General features: G+C 34.5%; 1 long non-coding RNA gene across 1 annotated transcript; it reads left to right on the top strand.

Annotated features, from left to right (window-relative positions):
* Positions 1 to 442: 442 nt before the first annotated feature.
* Positions 443 to 13,242, top strand: LOC149082522 (uncharacterized). Its single transcript, XR_016193300.1, has 3 exons — positions 443 to 489; positions 10,120 to 10,226; positions 12,999 to 13,242. It is a non-coding gene; the product is annotated as an uncharacterized LOC149082522 (long non-coding RNA).
* The last annotated feature ends 286 nt before the right edge of the window (positions 13,243 to 13,528 follow it).

The following is a 13,528-nucleotide window of genomic DNA, read 5'->3' as shown; positions in this document are numbered from 1 at the left end:
GTATATTATGTAGGTATATATATATATATGTATATTATACGATATACACATATATCGTATAATATATATTCGAATATATATTTTGTGATACTTGGGTAAATCAGAAATAAATACATATGAGTTGTTATCCGATTGCAACGTGAAAGAAAAATTCTCGGATACATTTCTCTTGGATAAATACTTTATCCTTTGTGAATTTCAGTGCCGTCAGAGACATGGAGAAGAAAGCTTGATATAGCTTCGAAAAAGATTTTTAAATCTCTGCATGGTGAGTGTGAGATATTCAACCATAGAAAAAGTGCTATCAACGAGTTGAGAGCAACACTAACGAAGGAGTTCCCTGATATACATGCCCCCACAAGCTATCCACATTTATTCTCGGATAAGGACTTCTGCTGGAATTAAAAATTTAAATAGGGATAAAAAGTGCATTCTGAAAGAAATGAAAAAAAGCAAAGAAATGGATAAAATCTCTATGAAATAGGGTTGGTAAGTAATTAACGTGTCTTTTGATATTAGCATTGAAAATAATAATAGTAGTAACTTCAAACATTTTATATTAGGGTTTATTTTTTTTATATTTATTTCCCATGTTTCTATGTTGCAGTTGTAATGGTAATAACGAAGCCCAAGTTTCTATAAAGGCTACAGCTAATTCAAATTAAAATAAAAAGTGATAATTAAAAATTACAGAAAGTTCGAAAGATAGTTAAAATTATCTACCTCGAGTTGGCTTACAATCAACCCAATAAGAGTTGGCGCACGTGATACAATTGAAATGGATCCGAGAAAAAAATATTCTAAGTGGAAGTTCCCTTCTAAGAAAATGCAAAATTTCTTATTTTAAATGTTTAAGTGGTTGGGCGAAGCAAGCCAATAAATATAAAAGTACTAATGACAATAATCGAAAAGATAACTTTGGAAAGGATTCAATAAAATAAGCAGTACAGCGATTGCAAACTATCGTAATAAACAGGGCAGCAAAGCGGACGCACTCTTGATTCTGCTGGAGCGTCACGCATGACGTTAGCTAGTACCGGAGCTAGCGTCTCATGAGGCAGCCCTTATCGGCAGCCCTGAAAACGGTTCTCCCGCACTCAATGCTGTTTTTCCCGACAAATTCGATTATCTCAGTGAATATTGCACCTAGAAACGCGTGAAATGTTTTTAGTTGGCATTAGAAGAGACAGAGAGAGGCAACAACTTTCTTACTAGGTGCTTTTGTACACTCGGGGATGGTATAAAAGTTAGAGTTAGCATTTTTATTTTAATAACTATGCAACACTTTGCAACATGAATAATATATCTGAGTACCACACGTTATTTGGATACTTTTTGTATCTGGAAGTATTCTTCTATGACCAATGGTTCGCCAGTAAAATGTGACACGCCCCGTTTGCTATGCACCCTGCATTAAATCCAAAAGGATGTCAATCCAAAAGAATTCTTCGCTTTTCCTCTAACACTACATAAAAGATGAATGCAGCACATGTTGAACAAATGTGCTAGACTAGTGGTTCCATCCTTGGGTATGAGACGGGTCGTTCGGGTGTTCTCCAAAAATAATCAGTATTTGTGGTAAAACGTAATAATACAAAGGTTTTTAACAACTGGTTGTTGCGAAGATGCATTTTTTGGAAAGAGAAAATTGAACTGCAATCGAACCCACGTCCTTTCACTTAACGGATGAACGTTCTAGACCACTAGACTACAAAGGCAACGTATTTCGCAATTTTTCCACGGAACTCGTGTGCACTGAACTCAGCGTCAGCAGTTATGAGCTTTGTGTGAGTCAGGTCCGGCCATCCATGTACGGTCCTTTTCAGTGCACACAAGCTCCAAGGAAAGATCGAGAAATTTGTTGCCTTTGCAGTCTAGTGGTCTAGGGCCTTCACCCGGAAAGTTGAAGGACGTGGGGATACTGAATTATGCATTTCCAGGAGATATGCAAGCCCCTTAGGCATTTGCACGGGGTACGCGATCTTCTTACGAATTTCCAGGGGGTATGCAAGCCGCCTTCGCACACATCTCCAGGGTGTATTTAATCCTTCTAAGCATTTGCAAACATACATGAAGAATGAACGATTGGGAACCACTGTAATAGACACTAGCCGTTTCTGACTTCATGGGAATATCTTTGGTGAATTGACTCGATCGTAGTTCACGAGACTGGATTTGTGGACGATCGAGAATGGAAATTCTTATACGATAAAAAAACACCTTATATTAAAAGTGCTCAGTGTTTTAGTAGGCGGGCAAGATAAGCGAGATGGCCAACATTATCGTGGACCGCCAGCTTATGTACTTATCCAATTGCAGGATGGGGATTAATATTTCTGTGGTGTTTGGTCAGAACATGATATAACTCCAAAATCCGATTTTTCAGATATATTCATTTTCATTGGAATTTAAAAATCAAAAATAAAGCACACACAAATACAAATGAAAATATCATACATCAGCATGTTGTTCAGCCGTACGCACGTATTTGTGCATTTACCTCACATCTAATTAGTTATAATTAGCAAGACTTAGATTAGATCAAAAGGTCATTTTTTGGAGATATAATGTTCTGACCAAACACCACAGATTTCCTTTCAAAGCACTCTTTTCGGGCCGCATTCCGCCAGAGGTTGCGCACCCTGTCCTGATATGGAAACTACGGGATTTTGGATGGTAAACGCGGGAGCATACGGTAAGCTACCAAAAAATTTCCAATTTTTCCTTGAATGCAAAATATTCTATCCGTTATAAAAAAAACTAAACTCTCAATTTAAATTCAAACCCGACAAAAACAGCAGAATCACGAAGCTTATCTGCAATGATTTGAATAATTCCATAAAAAAAATAAAATATTTATACTTGCACTTGTTAGTTGCGAAGCTATGCAAATTAACGGCATCCATGATTACAAAGAAGATGACAAACACATGAAAATTTCTTTGAAAAAAAACTGGATATTTCTTTTTCTTTTTAGGGGTGGGGGGGGTTGGTGTATGCAAATTCACAAAAACACGTATTTTTAAATTCTTCTCTTACTAAATACTGTAAAATTTTGTGCGTCTTACTGTGTTCGAGTTTTTGTTCTACCTGCACATTGAAGGTATTTTGAAAACATTCTCATATAAACTGCTGTCAGAGAGAGAGTGTCATTGTATATGCTAATGATATCCATTAAAATTCTCTTTTCTCAAATTATTTTTTATGATAGATAATGAACATTTTTTTATAAATACTATTTGTCTTGAAACTTTGTGTGTACCTCTCAGCATTAAGATGGTACATGTTTTAACGGGACTTCAACGATACTTTTTTTTTTCTCGACTGATTTAAAAAAAATTATAAGGTGTAAATTTGAATGATTTTTGAAAAAAATTGCTTGTTGAAATTAAAATAAAATTCGAAAAAAAATAGTCATCAACTAAAATCCTAAAAGCTCTCGTTAAATTGTGTAAAAATATCCACAAAATTTGAGAAAAAAATAGAGGGGAAAATAGAGTAGAAAATTTTCAAATATTCCTTAAAGGTAGGAATTTTTCCCATAGAAAAGCAAAGATCGTGCGCCAAGCCCCCAAGTCAAGTTTGCCAAAAAAAAAGTGCAAAAAATACTGTTAAGGTGTCCCCTACCTCAAGGGAGTCTCCTTTTTTTAAAATTACTTTGGCAAAAAAATTTTCTTACGTAGAATTATTTATTTATATTGATTTATTTAAAATATATTTAATTTACATGATTTGATTGTGTATTGCATCCTACAAAATTTTACACATCTCGAAAATACCTAACTTTTTACTAAATTGTTAAAAAAAACCGCGTTAAAAATAGTTTGCGCATGATAAAATAACATGATAACAATGAAATTAAATAAAAATTAACTCAAAGAAAGGAATTTTTCAGATCGTAAAAATGATGAAAAAAATAATAAAATCGCGCGATTCATAAAAATGCTTTCTTAAAATTTCTTTTTGAATAAGATTGAGTCAATAAAAAAGTTGAATAGTTTTCATCTTTTATGAACTGAACAGTTTCCTTTATTTTGAATCATTTTTTATTCAATTGCACTAATGTCAAGCAATTTTATGTTGCGCACAAGCTATTTTCAATGCTTTCTATAAATTTGTGAAAAAATAAGCTTAGATAAAATTTTGTACTGGCATAAGATAGCGTACACACAATCAAATATATATGGTAGAAATTCGAAATAAATCAATGGATAAAATTACATTTTTAGAAATATTTCTACATCAGAAAGTTTTTCACCATGTTAAACGGTAGGAGACCCCCTTAATATAATCACTCCCTATCCAATGTCATAATAAAAGACTCAAAGGACCTGTTATGTAGAAAATTTTTACCGTAAACAAATCGTTCGAATACTCACCGCTATTTTATATTTTATTCGTCAAAAAACTATAAAATATATTTTTCAAAAAATTTCGTCGTTGTCGATAGAAAACAAAGCCAATGCCTTTTAGTGACGTCTCTCGTCCAGTAACTGATGTACATTTCGCATGTCTTTGGATTATGATCACCTCTAGAGACAGAAAGATATACAGAGAGCGCAACAGTCTGCCTCTTTGACATTTCCATAAATAGACGATGGAGTTTCCAATTTTCTCCTGATCCCTCAATGCTCTTATATGTGCATAAAAAAAAGAACGAGATCAATCCAAGATTCTTCGCTATTCTCTTATACTACACTTAAATAAAATCACGTACGTTAGCATAACACCTTCAGTGGCGTATAAAGCTCCCTTCGCGTTGATCGTGATGTTATCCTAAGAATATACGATGCGTAAAACGGGACAAAAAGAAAAAGCTCCCAACGTACGAAAAGTTGAAAAAAAAAAAACTCAAATACAAATAGAATGACCATCAGAAATGTATTAGTGCAAAAGTTACAATTTTAATTTTTGCATTAAAAATTACAAGTTAAAATTCACTGGAGTATCTTAACCCTTTAAGCGGTTTTTTAAATTTCCCTGATGCACATTATAACTGTCACATTTGTATAATTGAGAAACTGCTTTCCCCCAAACAATGAAATTGACTCCACCCACTGCTTTTATTCCCCTCACTATGATACAAAAACATCTGCCATGACGTGTACAGGTTTCAAGTAAGGGGGGGGGGGAAATACTTTTTTTTTGGAAAAAAAAAACTTTTTGTATCATTTATACTCTGCGTATAATTCTGTGCGTTTTTTTCTCGCTCTTTCAGAAAAAAAAACGCGTTAAATCCGTTTTACCCTCATTTTTTTAACACTGTTGTTTTTTTTTTAAACTTTCCCTTGTTTTTCGAATTCAAAAATCTCAACGAATATTGCACTTACAAACGTGGAATGTTTTTTGTTGGCATCAGAAGTGACCGGTAAACAACTTTCTAACTGGGTTCTGAGCACAGGGTGTCCGTATAAAATACTAACATTTTTATTTTAATAACTATACAACCCCTTGCAACATGAATGACATATATGAGTAATACATATTATATGGATACTTTCTCTAATTGGAATAATGCGTCTAGGATCAACGGTTCGGCAGTGAAATTCCATACGCCCTGTTACCTGCACGATGTATGTGATAAAACTTCCGGCACAAACCGATTTCATGGTCGGCAACACTACAATTCAGCATGGGAAACAATAAATAAAAGAGATAACAGAAACTAGACGTCTGCTTTGTGACAAGCTTTCTTCACAAATCAGAGCCGCCCTTAACAGAAGCGGAGCCCGGTGCGAAAATAATTTCGGGCCCCCCTTAGCCAAGATTTCATATATTTTGTGAGAAAGAGAAGTCGGCATACAAAGGTATATGCATTACCACAAAATATACAGGAATGGTGAAAAATACCTATTTAACAGTGAAAATTTAAAGTCAATCAATGAAAAAATACCCGAACTGATGAAAGTTCAGAATTAATGAGAGAGAAAATCATAGAATTGGTGAAAATTCAGAATTAATTCGAGAAAAATTGCAGAATTGACAGAAATTCAAAATTAATGAGAGAAAAACCCAGAATGAACAAAATTCCCGAATTAATAAAATTCAGATATAATGAGAAAAAAGACTAAGAGGAAAGAAAATTCAGAACTAACGAGAGGAAAAAAGATCCCCTAGATTTGGCAGAGAGGAAAATTTAGAATTAATAAGAGGAAAAAAATGTAACCCAAAATCGAGATGGATGAAAATTCAAAATAATGAGAAATAGAAATCCAATAATTGAGTAAAATATAACGGCCTCGATATAACGGCACTCTGCGCTCTAAGAAAATATGTCGTTCCAGAGGGATTATCGTTGTATCGATATGCAGCAATTCAACATTAGAGTGTAGGCATTTCCAAACAAGACCTGAAAATATCGTTTTAAAGGGATTTATCGATATATGGAGTATCGTTGTAGCGAAGTTTCACTACATGTATATTTTTTCTCTTCTATTACGATAAGTGCGGGACCCGGTGCGACCGCATCTGTCGCACAACCCTAAAGACTGCTCTGCTTCAACTATTGCTCCATCCAGTAATTTTTCCGAAATTTAAAAAAAAAAAAATCTTTCCCAAGTAGTTTTTTCAAATATTCCTTGGAAGAAACTAAACGACGGCGGTTTATTTAAAACATTTAAAACTGCATCTCATAAAACTTCGAAGTTGGAGATAAAACATGATTTTTGAGTGAGCAAATTTAGTTTGGAAAAATTCTACGAGAAGCCAGACTTTGCTTTTTTTCTGACCAAGTTGTTAAACAACAATTTTTTAAAGACTAATCAAAGTTTGAAAATTGTGTTTTTTTCCCTGCTCTTTTTTGAGAAAAAGCTCAATTTTAACATTCTTCAGCTGGAGTGCATCGAGAGACTGTGTATACCACTTGATATATCGATTATGCTCTTCAACCTATAGATCAAAGTGTAAGATTCAAAATCTGTATCTTTTTGTCGTCATTAGGAATATGGAAAGTATCGGAAAGTTCAGCTTGAGTTATGCCTTAATGAAAGTACAGGGTGATTAAAAAAAAACTATCCCGACATATGGGCCCCTAACTATCATACCATTCACAGAAACTGAATGAAATTTTGGCATAAGGTATTTTGATGTATGCGCTCAAGAATGATATGGAAAACAACAGTGTCACTATAACAGTTACGGTTACAGTGAGAAAATTTCGAAAATATCAAATGGCAACGCCAAGTTTTTTGTATTGGAATGCGATCTCCATTGTGAAAAACCCTAAATAGCGTTCGAACGGCAACTGTAGCATGAAAATCACCGGCGGTAGATAGGCTAAAAGTGAGGACAACCAATAAGGACAGAGAAGCAGCATAAAATAAAGCATTTTATTGTGTTTCACAAATTTTCCACATGACCTTGTGGAGGACTAATCAGGCTGGGATCTCAGCCGAAGAAACGGTGTGACGAATGAAACGAACATTAATGCTCTGGTGCACGGCAAAGTCCTTTTCACTTTTTCCTTGCCTAGCTCCGGGGGTTTTCGTGCTACAGGTGCCATTCAAACGCTATTTAGTGTTTTTCAGTATGGAGATCGCATTCCAATACAAAAAACTTGGTGTTGCCATTTGATATTTTCGAAATTTTCTCACTGTAACCGTAACTGTTAGAGTGACACTGTTGTTTCCCATATCATTCTTTAGCGCATACATCAAAATACGTTATGACAAAATTTCATTCTGTTTCTGTGAATGGTATGATAGTTAGGGGCTCATATGTTGGGATAGTTTTTTTATAATCACCCCGTATATTTCTTGATAGCATAAGAATAATAAGCAAAATCGGGGAAACCGTTTCATAACGGGATCATGAACTGTTTCCGTAAATCAGACTTTGAGTTCGGTCACGAATTTCTGCAGTGTTGCTGATTCCAGAACAGCGAAATAATATAGCAGCTAAGACAACTTATTATCACTATTATTATTAAAATTTAAGAAACAGTTTCATAATTGATGGTAATAATAGATAATTATTATCCTATGTGAATGTTGATGATTAAGCTGCAATATGTATTCATTTCAAAGATCCAGGATTTGAATTTTGGATAATTCTAACTTTTTCCCAGTGACTTTTGACTGCGAATAAACAAAGTTCGACTGTATTAATCGCATCACACAAAAGTGTTATGTATTGTACAACATATTTGAATTGGTAATCTTCATTTTTATTGTAAGTGTATAATGCTGACGAAACTTTCAGGTACCAGGTAACTTATTGTGTACTAAATAATGAATTTTTTTTTTCAATCTTTAATCAGAACTAAGGGTGCCCTGTCGATAAGATACTCGCCTAAAGTACCAATGGATATTTAGAGGTGTCGCGAGTTCAATACCCGGTTCGTCCTCGTCAGAACCATGGCGACATGACTACAGATAAAAATTGCTATCAGAGGGAGTCTCCCATACAGGGGTTAACGGTTCAACCTCTCGGTGAGTAAAAAGTAAAAGGCTGCCGTTCGGAATCGGCAATAAATTGTAGGCCCCGGTCTAATTATCCCTCGTGTGCAGAAAATGACCGTGGTGTGACAAAAATGATCAAATTAGAACTGAAATGACTTACCAAAAAATGTTTATGATAATTATTTCATTTTTTTATAATGTGGTAGTGAAAGGGTCAAATATATTCCTACTAGAGCATAGTTTCTGGGGATTTCTGATCATGTTAAAAGATTAAGATATTATCTATAATAACCAGTGTAAAAAAAAGTCACTTATACTATATACACGAGAAAAATAATTTATGGATACGTAACTTTTTTTTCATTATTTTGTTTCAAATGATTTTCATATTTTTCCCATTCACGTTAGAAAATCCATTTCGCTACGAAAAATCTCGTTCAAAAGAGTCTCTTAAGATTGTTATTTCAGAGTCGAGTAACCATGAATAGATTTTTCTGTTTTCTATATGCCGTATAGACACTAAACATTCCCCTTTCTCTTATATGTATATATTCCAGCATAAGCATTAAAAACGTTTATTCAGAATTTAATGCTGAATAATATATCTCCTGTGTGACTCGGTTGGTGATTGTTTGCTACTGAATTTTCTCCCAAATAAGTTAATTGCTTATTTATATGTTTTTGTAGAAAACTCTTTCGCCATATTATTATTTCACCGAGACGCAACCGGTGATAAAGTCTTTTCGGAAGTTTTTTGAGGAGACTCCCGTTATCATGCATTAATAAATCTTAGTCGTACAATGACAGCGCGAGTCAACGCTAGGTAGTTCACAAACAAAGAGGACTGCGAAACATTGGTGTATCTCAACGGTGTAACACAACGTTACGTTGTTAAATTTGCATAGGAAAATATTCTACTTCCATTAAAAGATTACCCAGGATACCTTTTGCTCGTCATTTCATGCAAAATCTCGCGGCAACCATTCCATGTATGCGTCAGTGGCGTAACCAAACGGAATACAGAAATACATGCAGTGTGTATAATAATGTCTTGGAGATATTTTTCCCAATAAATTTGAAAACTAATATCGAATTCCGGAATGTTCCCGATGTTTCGTCCGTTTATTGGAATGAAATTGAGAAGTGCTGATAGCTTAAAATATATTCACATATACAGTATTAAATACCCAAATTATATTTCAGATGCTATCGTCTTACATGGTGAAATGGAGATAGATCGGATTTGTCAAACGGTGCGCAACTATTTTAAATACCATTCACAATGAACCCGTTGGTATAATTTGTAGATGCGATGCGTTTAATATAGATCTGTAGGGTTACAAAACGCGTATTTGCGGTAGGTTAAGTTACCTATAGCCGAAAGTGACAAGTTCGAGATGGGCGTTCAAGAATATTACTCCAGAACGGGTGAAGGGCGACAAATGTGTTTTGCCCAAGGGTCACAGGGTCATAAACTTGACACTATCCAAATAGCTAGAGAGCCCTGAATTGTTGAAATAATTTTATTACCAATGGAAATATTGCAATATAACGTAACCCTTAGAGTGCTCTTATCATCCACAGGTGATCAGCGAAGTAACCTGCTGAATCATCCTGTGATGATCTGAATTTTCTTTTAACATGAAGTTCTTAAAACAAAATAATGTATAGATGGCGTACGCATATATTCCATATTTTGTTATTTCTTATTCTCTAACAGATTTGTTTATACTGTATATGGCGGTGGATAGATAGAACCTCTCACGACCCCGGACTGATGCAAAGCACCTCACTTCCGTTACCTCAAATGAGGCAAAGTATATGGCGGTATGTATTGTTGAATAGTGGTATAAATTGCCTGCGGCTAAATCACTATTTTGTTGGTTATTGTGAGTTCGAACCAAAATTCTCTATTTGTATGTATCAAACCTTTTTTTTTCATTGTATTATATAGTGAAAATTGCACGAAACGGAACGTCAACAGACTGTAATAATATTCAATTTTAGACAGACTTCCATTTTATAAAGCTACACATGAAAGTACCATGCAATTTTATGACGCGCACAAGATGGGACTATTTTTTGATTCTGCCGGAGACAGGTTTCCGTGCCATGTACAGTATCCGCCTTAGGCTGGTATTACACTATAAAACTTTGATAAAAATTATTTTATAAAACTTGAAAAATGTAACCAATAAACAGATCTGTTACATTCGTTACATTCGAGCGAACGTAACTGATCCGCCTATTGGTTGCATTTTTCAAGTTTTATGAACGAACTTTTATAAAACTTTTATAGTGTAATCCCGGCCTTAGTTAAATTTCATTATATTTACGAAGTATGAGTTTGGGTGATATCTATCTTTCACAAAAGACAACTAAGAAAATGAATTTTTGTTTTTACGATGCCGTTGTGAGAGAAAATAGTATCCGATTATTCCAGCAACTAACGGGTTAAAGCAGATTTGCATCGCTTTCTGAGGAATTTGGTGTCATCCTAACACGTTCTGGATTTGTTCGTCATTATGTGTAGCCTATATCCTTTTTTTATTTTAGGTAAGAGGTGTCACTATCTCTATTTCACATCGTCCATAATTTTCACAATTGCTTTTCCTTTAATGGTCAATACTTTTTTCACAAATCTAAAAGAGAGCAAAAGTGAGATTTAATCATCTTTATTTGTCTAACGCTATCCTAAACCATAATGGAGAGCCAATCGCTAGCTAAAAATGTCACCGAAGACAAACAAATTCAATTAAGCTCTTCTTGATGATAACTATCAACAAATATATTTCGTTTTCGTATGCAGTAATAACATATCTTTTCATATAAAAAAGGAAAATTGCTATTCCTGTATATTAAAGCAAAGTAACTGCATTCCAAGAAGGGATACAAACTTCAATTAAGAGATTCGCAAAAAAACATTCCAGGGACTAAATGAAATTTATGCAATCCATGCTTGTAATATCTCAGCTACACGTAATAAAAATATAGCAACGATGGTCACGAATGCTTTAACGTTTATTCTTGGAATATTTTTTTTTTCTTTGGTATACAATGTTATTATTTTAGCAGCATTCTTCGTGAAGATGCGCCACCATCATTGGAACGTTTAGTTTAATTAAAGTGTTGTGTCGTCTCCGGGACATAATATTCGCAATAGGCGGAAAAAAAGATAGTAATACGATGCTTTTTCTGTTAATATTCGAGAGATAAAATCTGGTATCCTAAGAAATATCTCGTTGCTCGTTACGTAAAAACAGCATTTGCTATAGGAAACTCGGCAATCTCCCACCCACACATAATATTAAGTCTCGTAGAGATTATTTATATTCAGTTATTTTATCTCATGCGTAGAAGGAGTGAATATATGAGTGAATCTGGGTGAATAGCGTGGCATTCTCACAAAAGTGGAAAAATTTCTCACGATCTCTTTTTCTGGCATCTTGAAATAGTTTTATCTGTGCTTTTATCGGATTAATACGTATTTTTACAAGGAAATATATATATATTGTTGTATCTTTCATACGCATATGAGTTCGAATTCACATCCCTACACTTTGCGATTGAATAAGAATTCCATAAAATGCTCGGATTGATCGGAATTTCGAACGATGTTATCCTAATGTTATCTTACCATGGTACTTTATTTACGAATAAAATAAGTTACTAGAGAAAATTATTCGCATCCTAAAATTACGTAACTTCTAAGTAAATACGGGATGTCCCACAAGTCCTTAAATTGTTAAAAATTTGATAAGAAATGAAGGAATTGGAATTTGAATGCGGTTTGCAAAAATAGTTATTCTCACAGAGTGATTTATTTATTTATTTTATTTATTTATTTTTTTGTTCTCAAAAAAATTAGCTCAACTTTTATAGAGGGTCTGTCAATAGAGGGGCCAGGAAAACTATTCCGGCAGGAGTGATTGGATTATCACGTCTCTGATCCGCCCTGTGGACGTAATCTTCGAAATTTGCATATAACTGGCAGTTTTTCTAAACTTTTAAGACAACTATTTTTCAAAATTCTGAGTTTAAAAAAGCCAAAACTTATTTTACCCCGGCAATGACTAAATTTCAGAATATGTTTTTGCATTCTGATTACTAGCAAAAAAACAAGAATGAAATAGAAATTGAAAACAAGGACCAGTTAAAAATCTATGGTGTCTAAACTTTTGAGACGAACGGTATAAAGCTACCTCTAACATTGCGAATAAATTACATAAAGATACGTATTTGGCAGAAAATTCCGTAAACAGGTGAAACCTTTAATTGTGGGGGAAAATCCTTTTTTCCAAAAAAAGCATGGAGGAGAGTAGGCTATCGATTTGAATTTCAAATCAGTTGGACGTGAAAATCACAATCTATTCATATAAATACGAATAGGAAATGTCAATCTATGACAGAGGGCTGAACGAAGTCTTTGTCAAATCGAAACTACTATTGGCAAATAATAAAATGAACAAAAAGTGATGAATTTTTAGATAAAAGAAATTGTTCAAATGCTGCAGTTGATATTATATTGATTATTTTCATTGCCAATGCTTCATGATAGCATGTAATTCTTAATAGGATGTTCACTCTTACGTTTTCCAGTAGGTGATTCTGTGCTGGACTGTCATGGTGATAGATCCTCGTTCGAACCCCTTGGGTGGCTAAAGTTGGTTTACTGCGATTTTCCAAGTTCAAGGCGCTCGAATGCTAGATGGTGTCCCATTTGCAAAACTCAGTCTGCAATGACCAGGCAGACCTTTAACATGATGCATATAGAAACGTCCTCTCCACTTGTCAATACAAGATTCATCGAAAGACTGGTTATTTGTGGCCATCTGGTTGGCCTTTGTCATTCACGAGCTATTAGTTGATTGTTGACGCCGTCCATGTAAGGTGCCTTTCAACATATATATATTTCGCTCCAAGGTTGAAATGTTCTATCTGCTTCCATAGCTTAGATGGTAGAGCACTCGTCCGGCAAGCGAGAGATCTCAAGGTTCGAGTCCCCGTGGGGGGCAGTGATGAATTTTCTTCTTTGTAATCTTCATCTCCACAAATAACCAGTCTTTCGATGAATCTTGTATTGCTTTAACATGATGCTCGCATTACATGAAGATTCAAGCATTTACCAT

Source organism: Pholcus phalangioides, unplaced genomic scaffold (genome assembly GCF_987345545.1).
Source record: "Pholcus phalangioides strain wild (caught in Gottingen) unplaced genomic scaffold, Ppha-v1.0 ptg000009l_1, whole genome shotgun sequence".
NCBI lineage: Eukaryota > Metazoa > Arthropoda > Arachnida > Araneae > Pholcidae > Pholcus > Pholcus phalangioides.
Note: the sequence above shows the minus strand (reverse complement) of the source record. Positions and strands in the feature narration are given on the sequence as shown.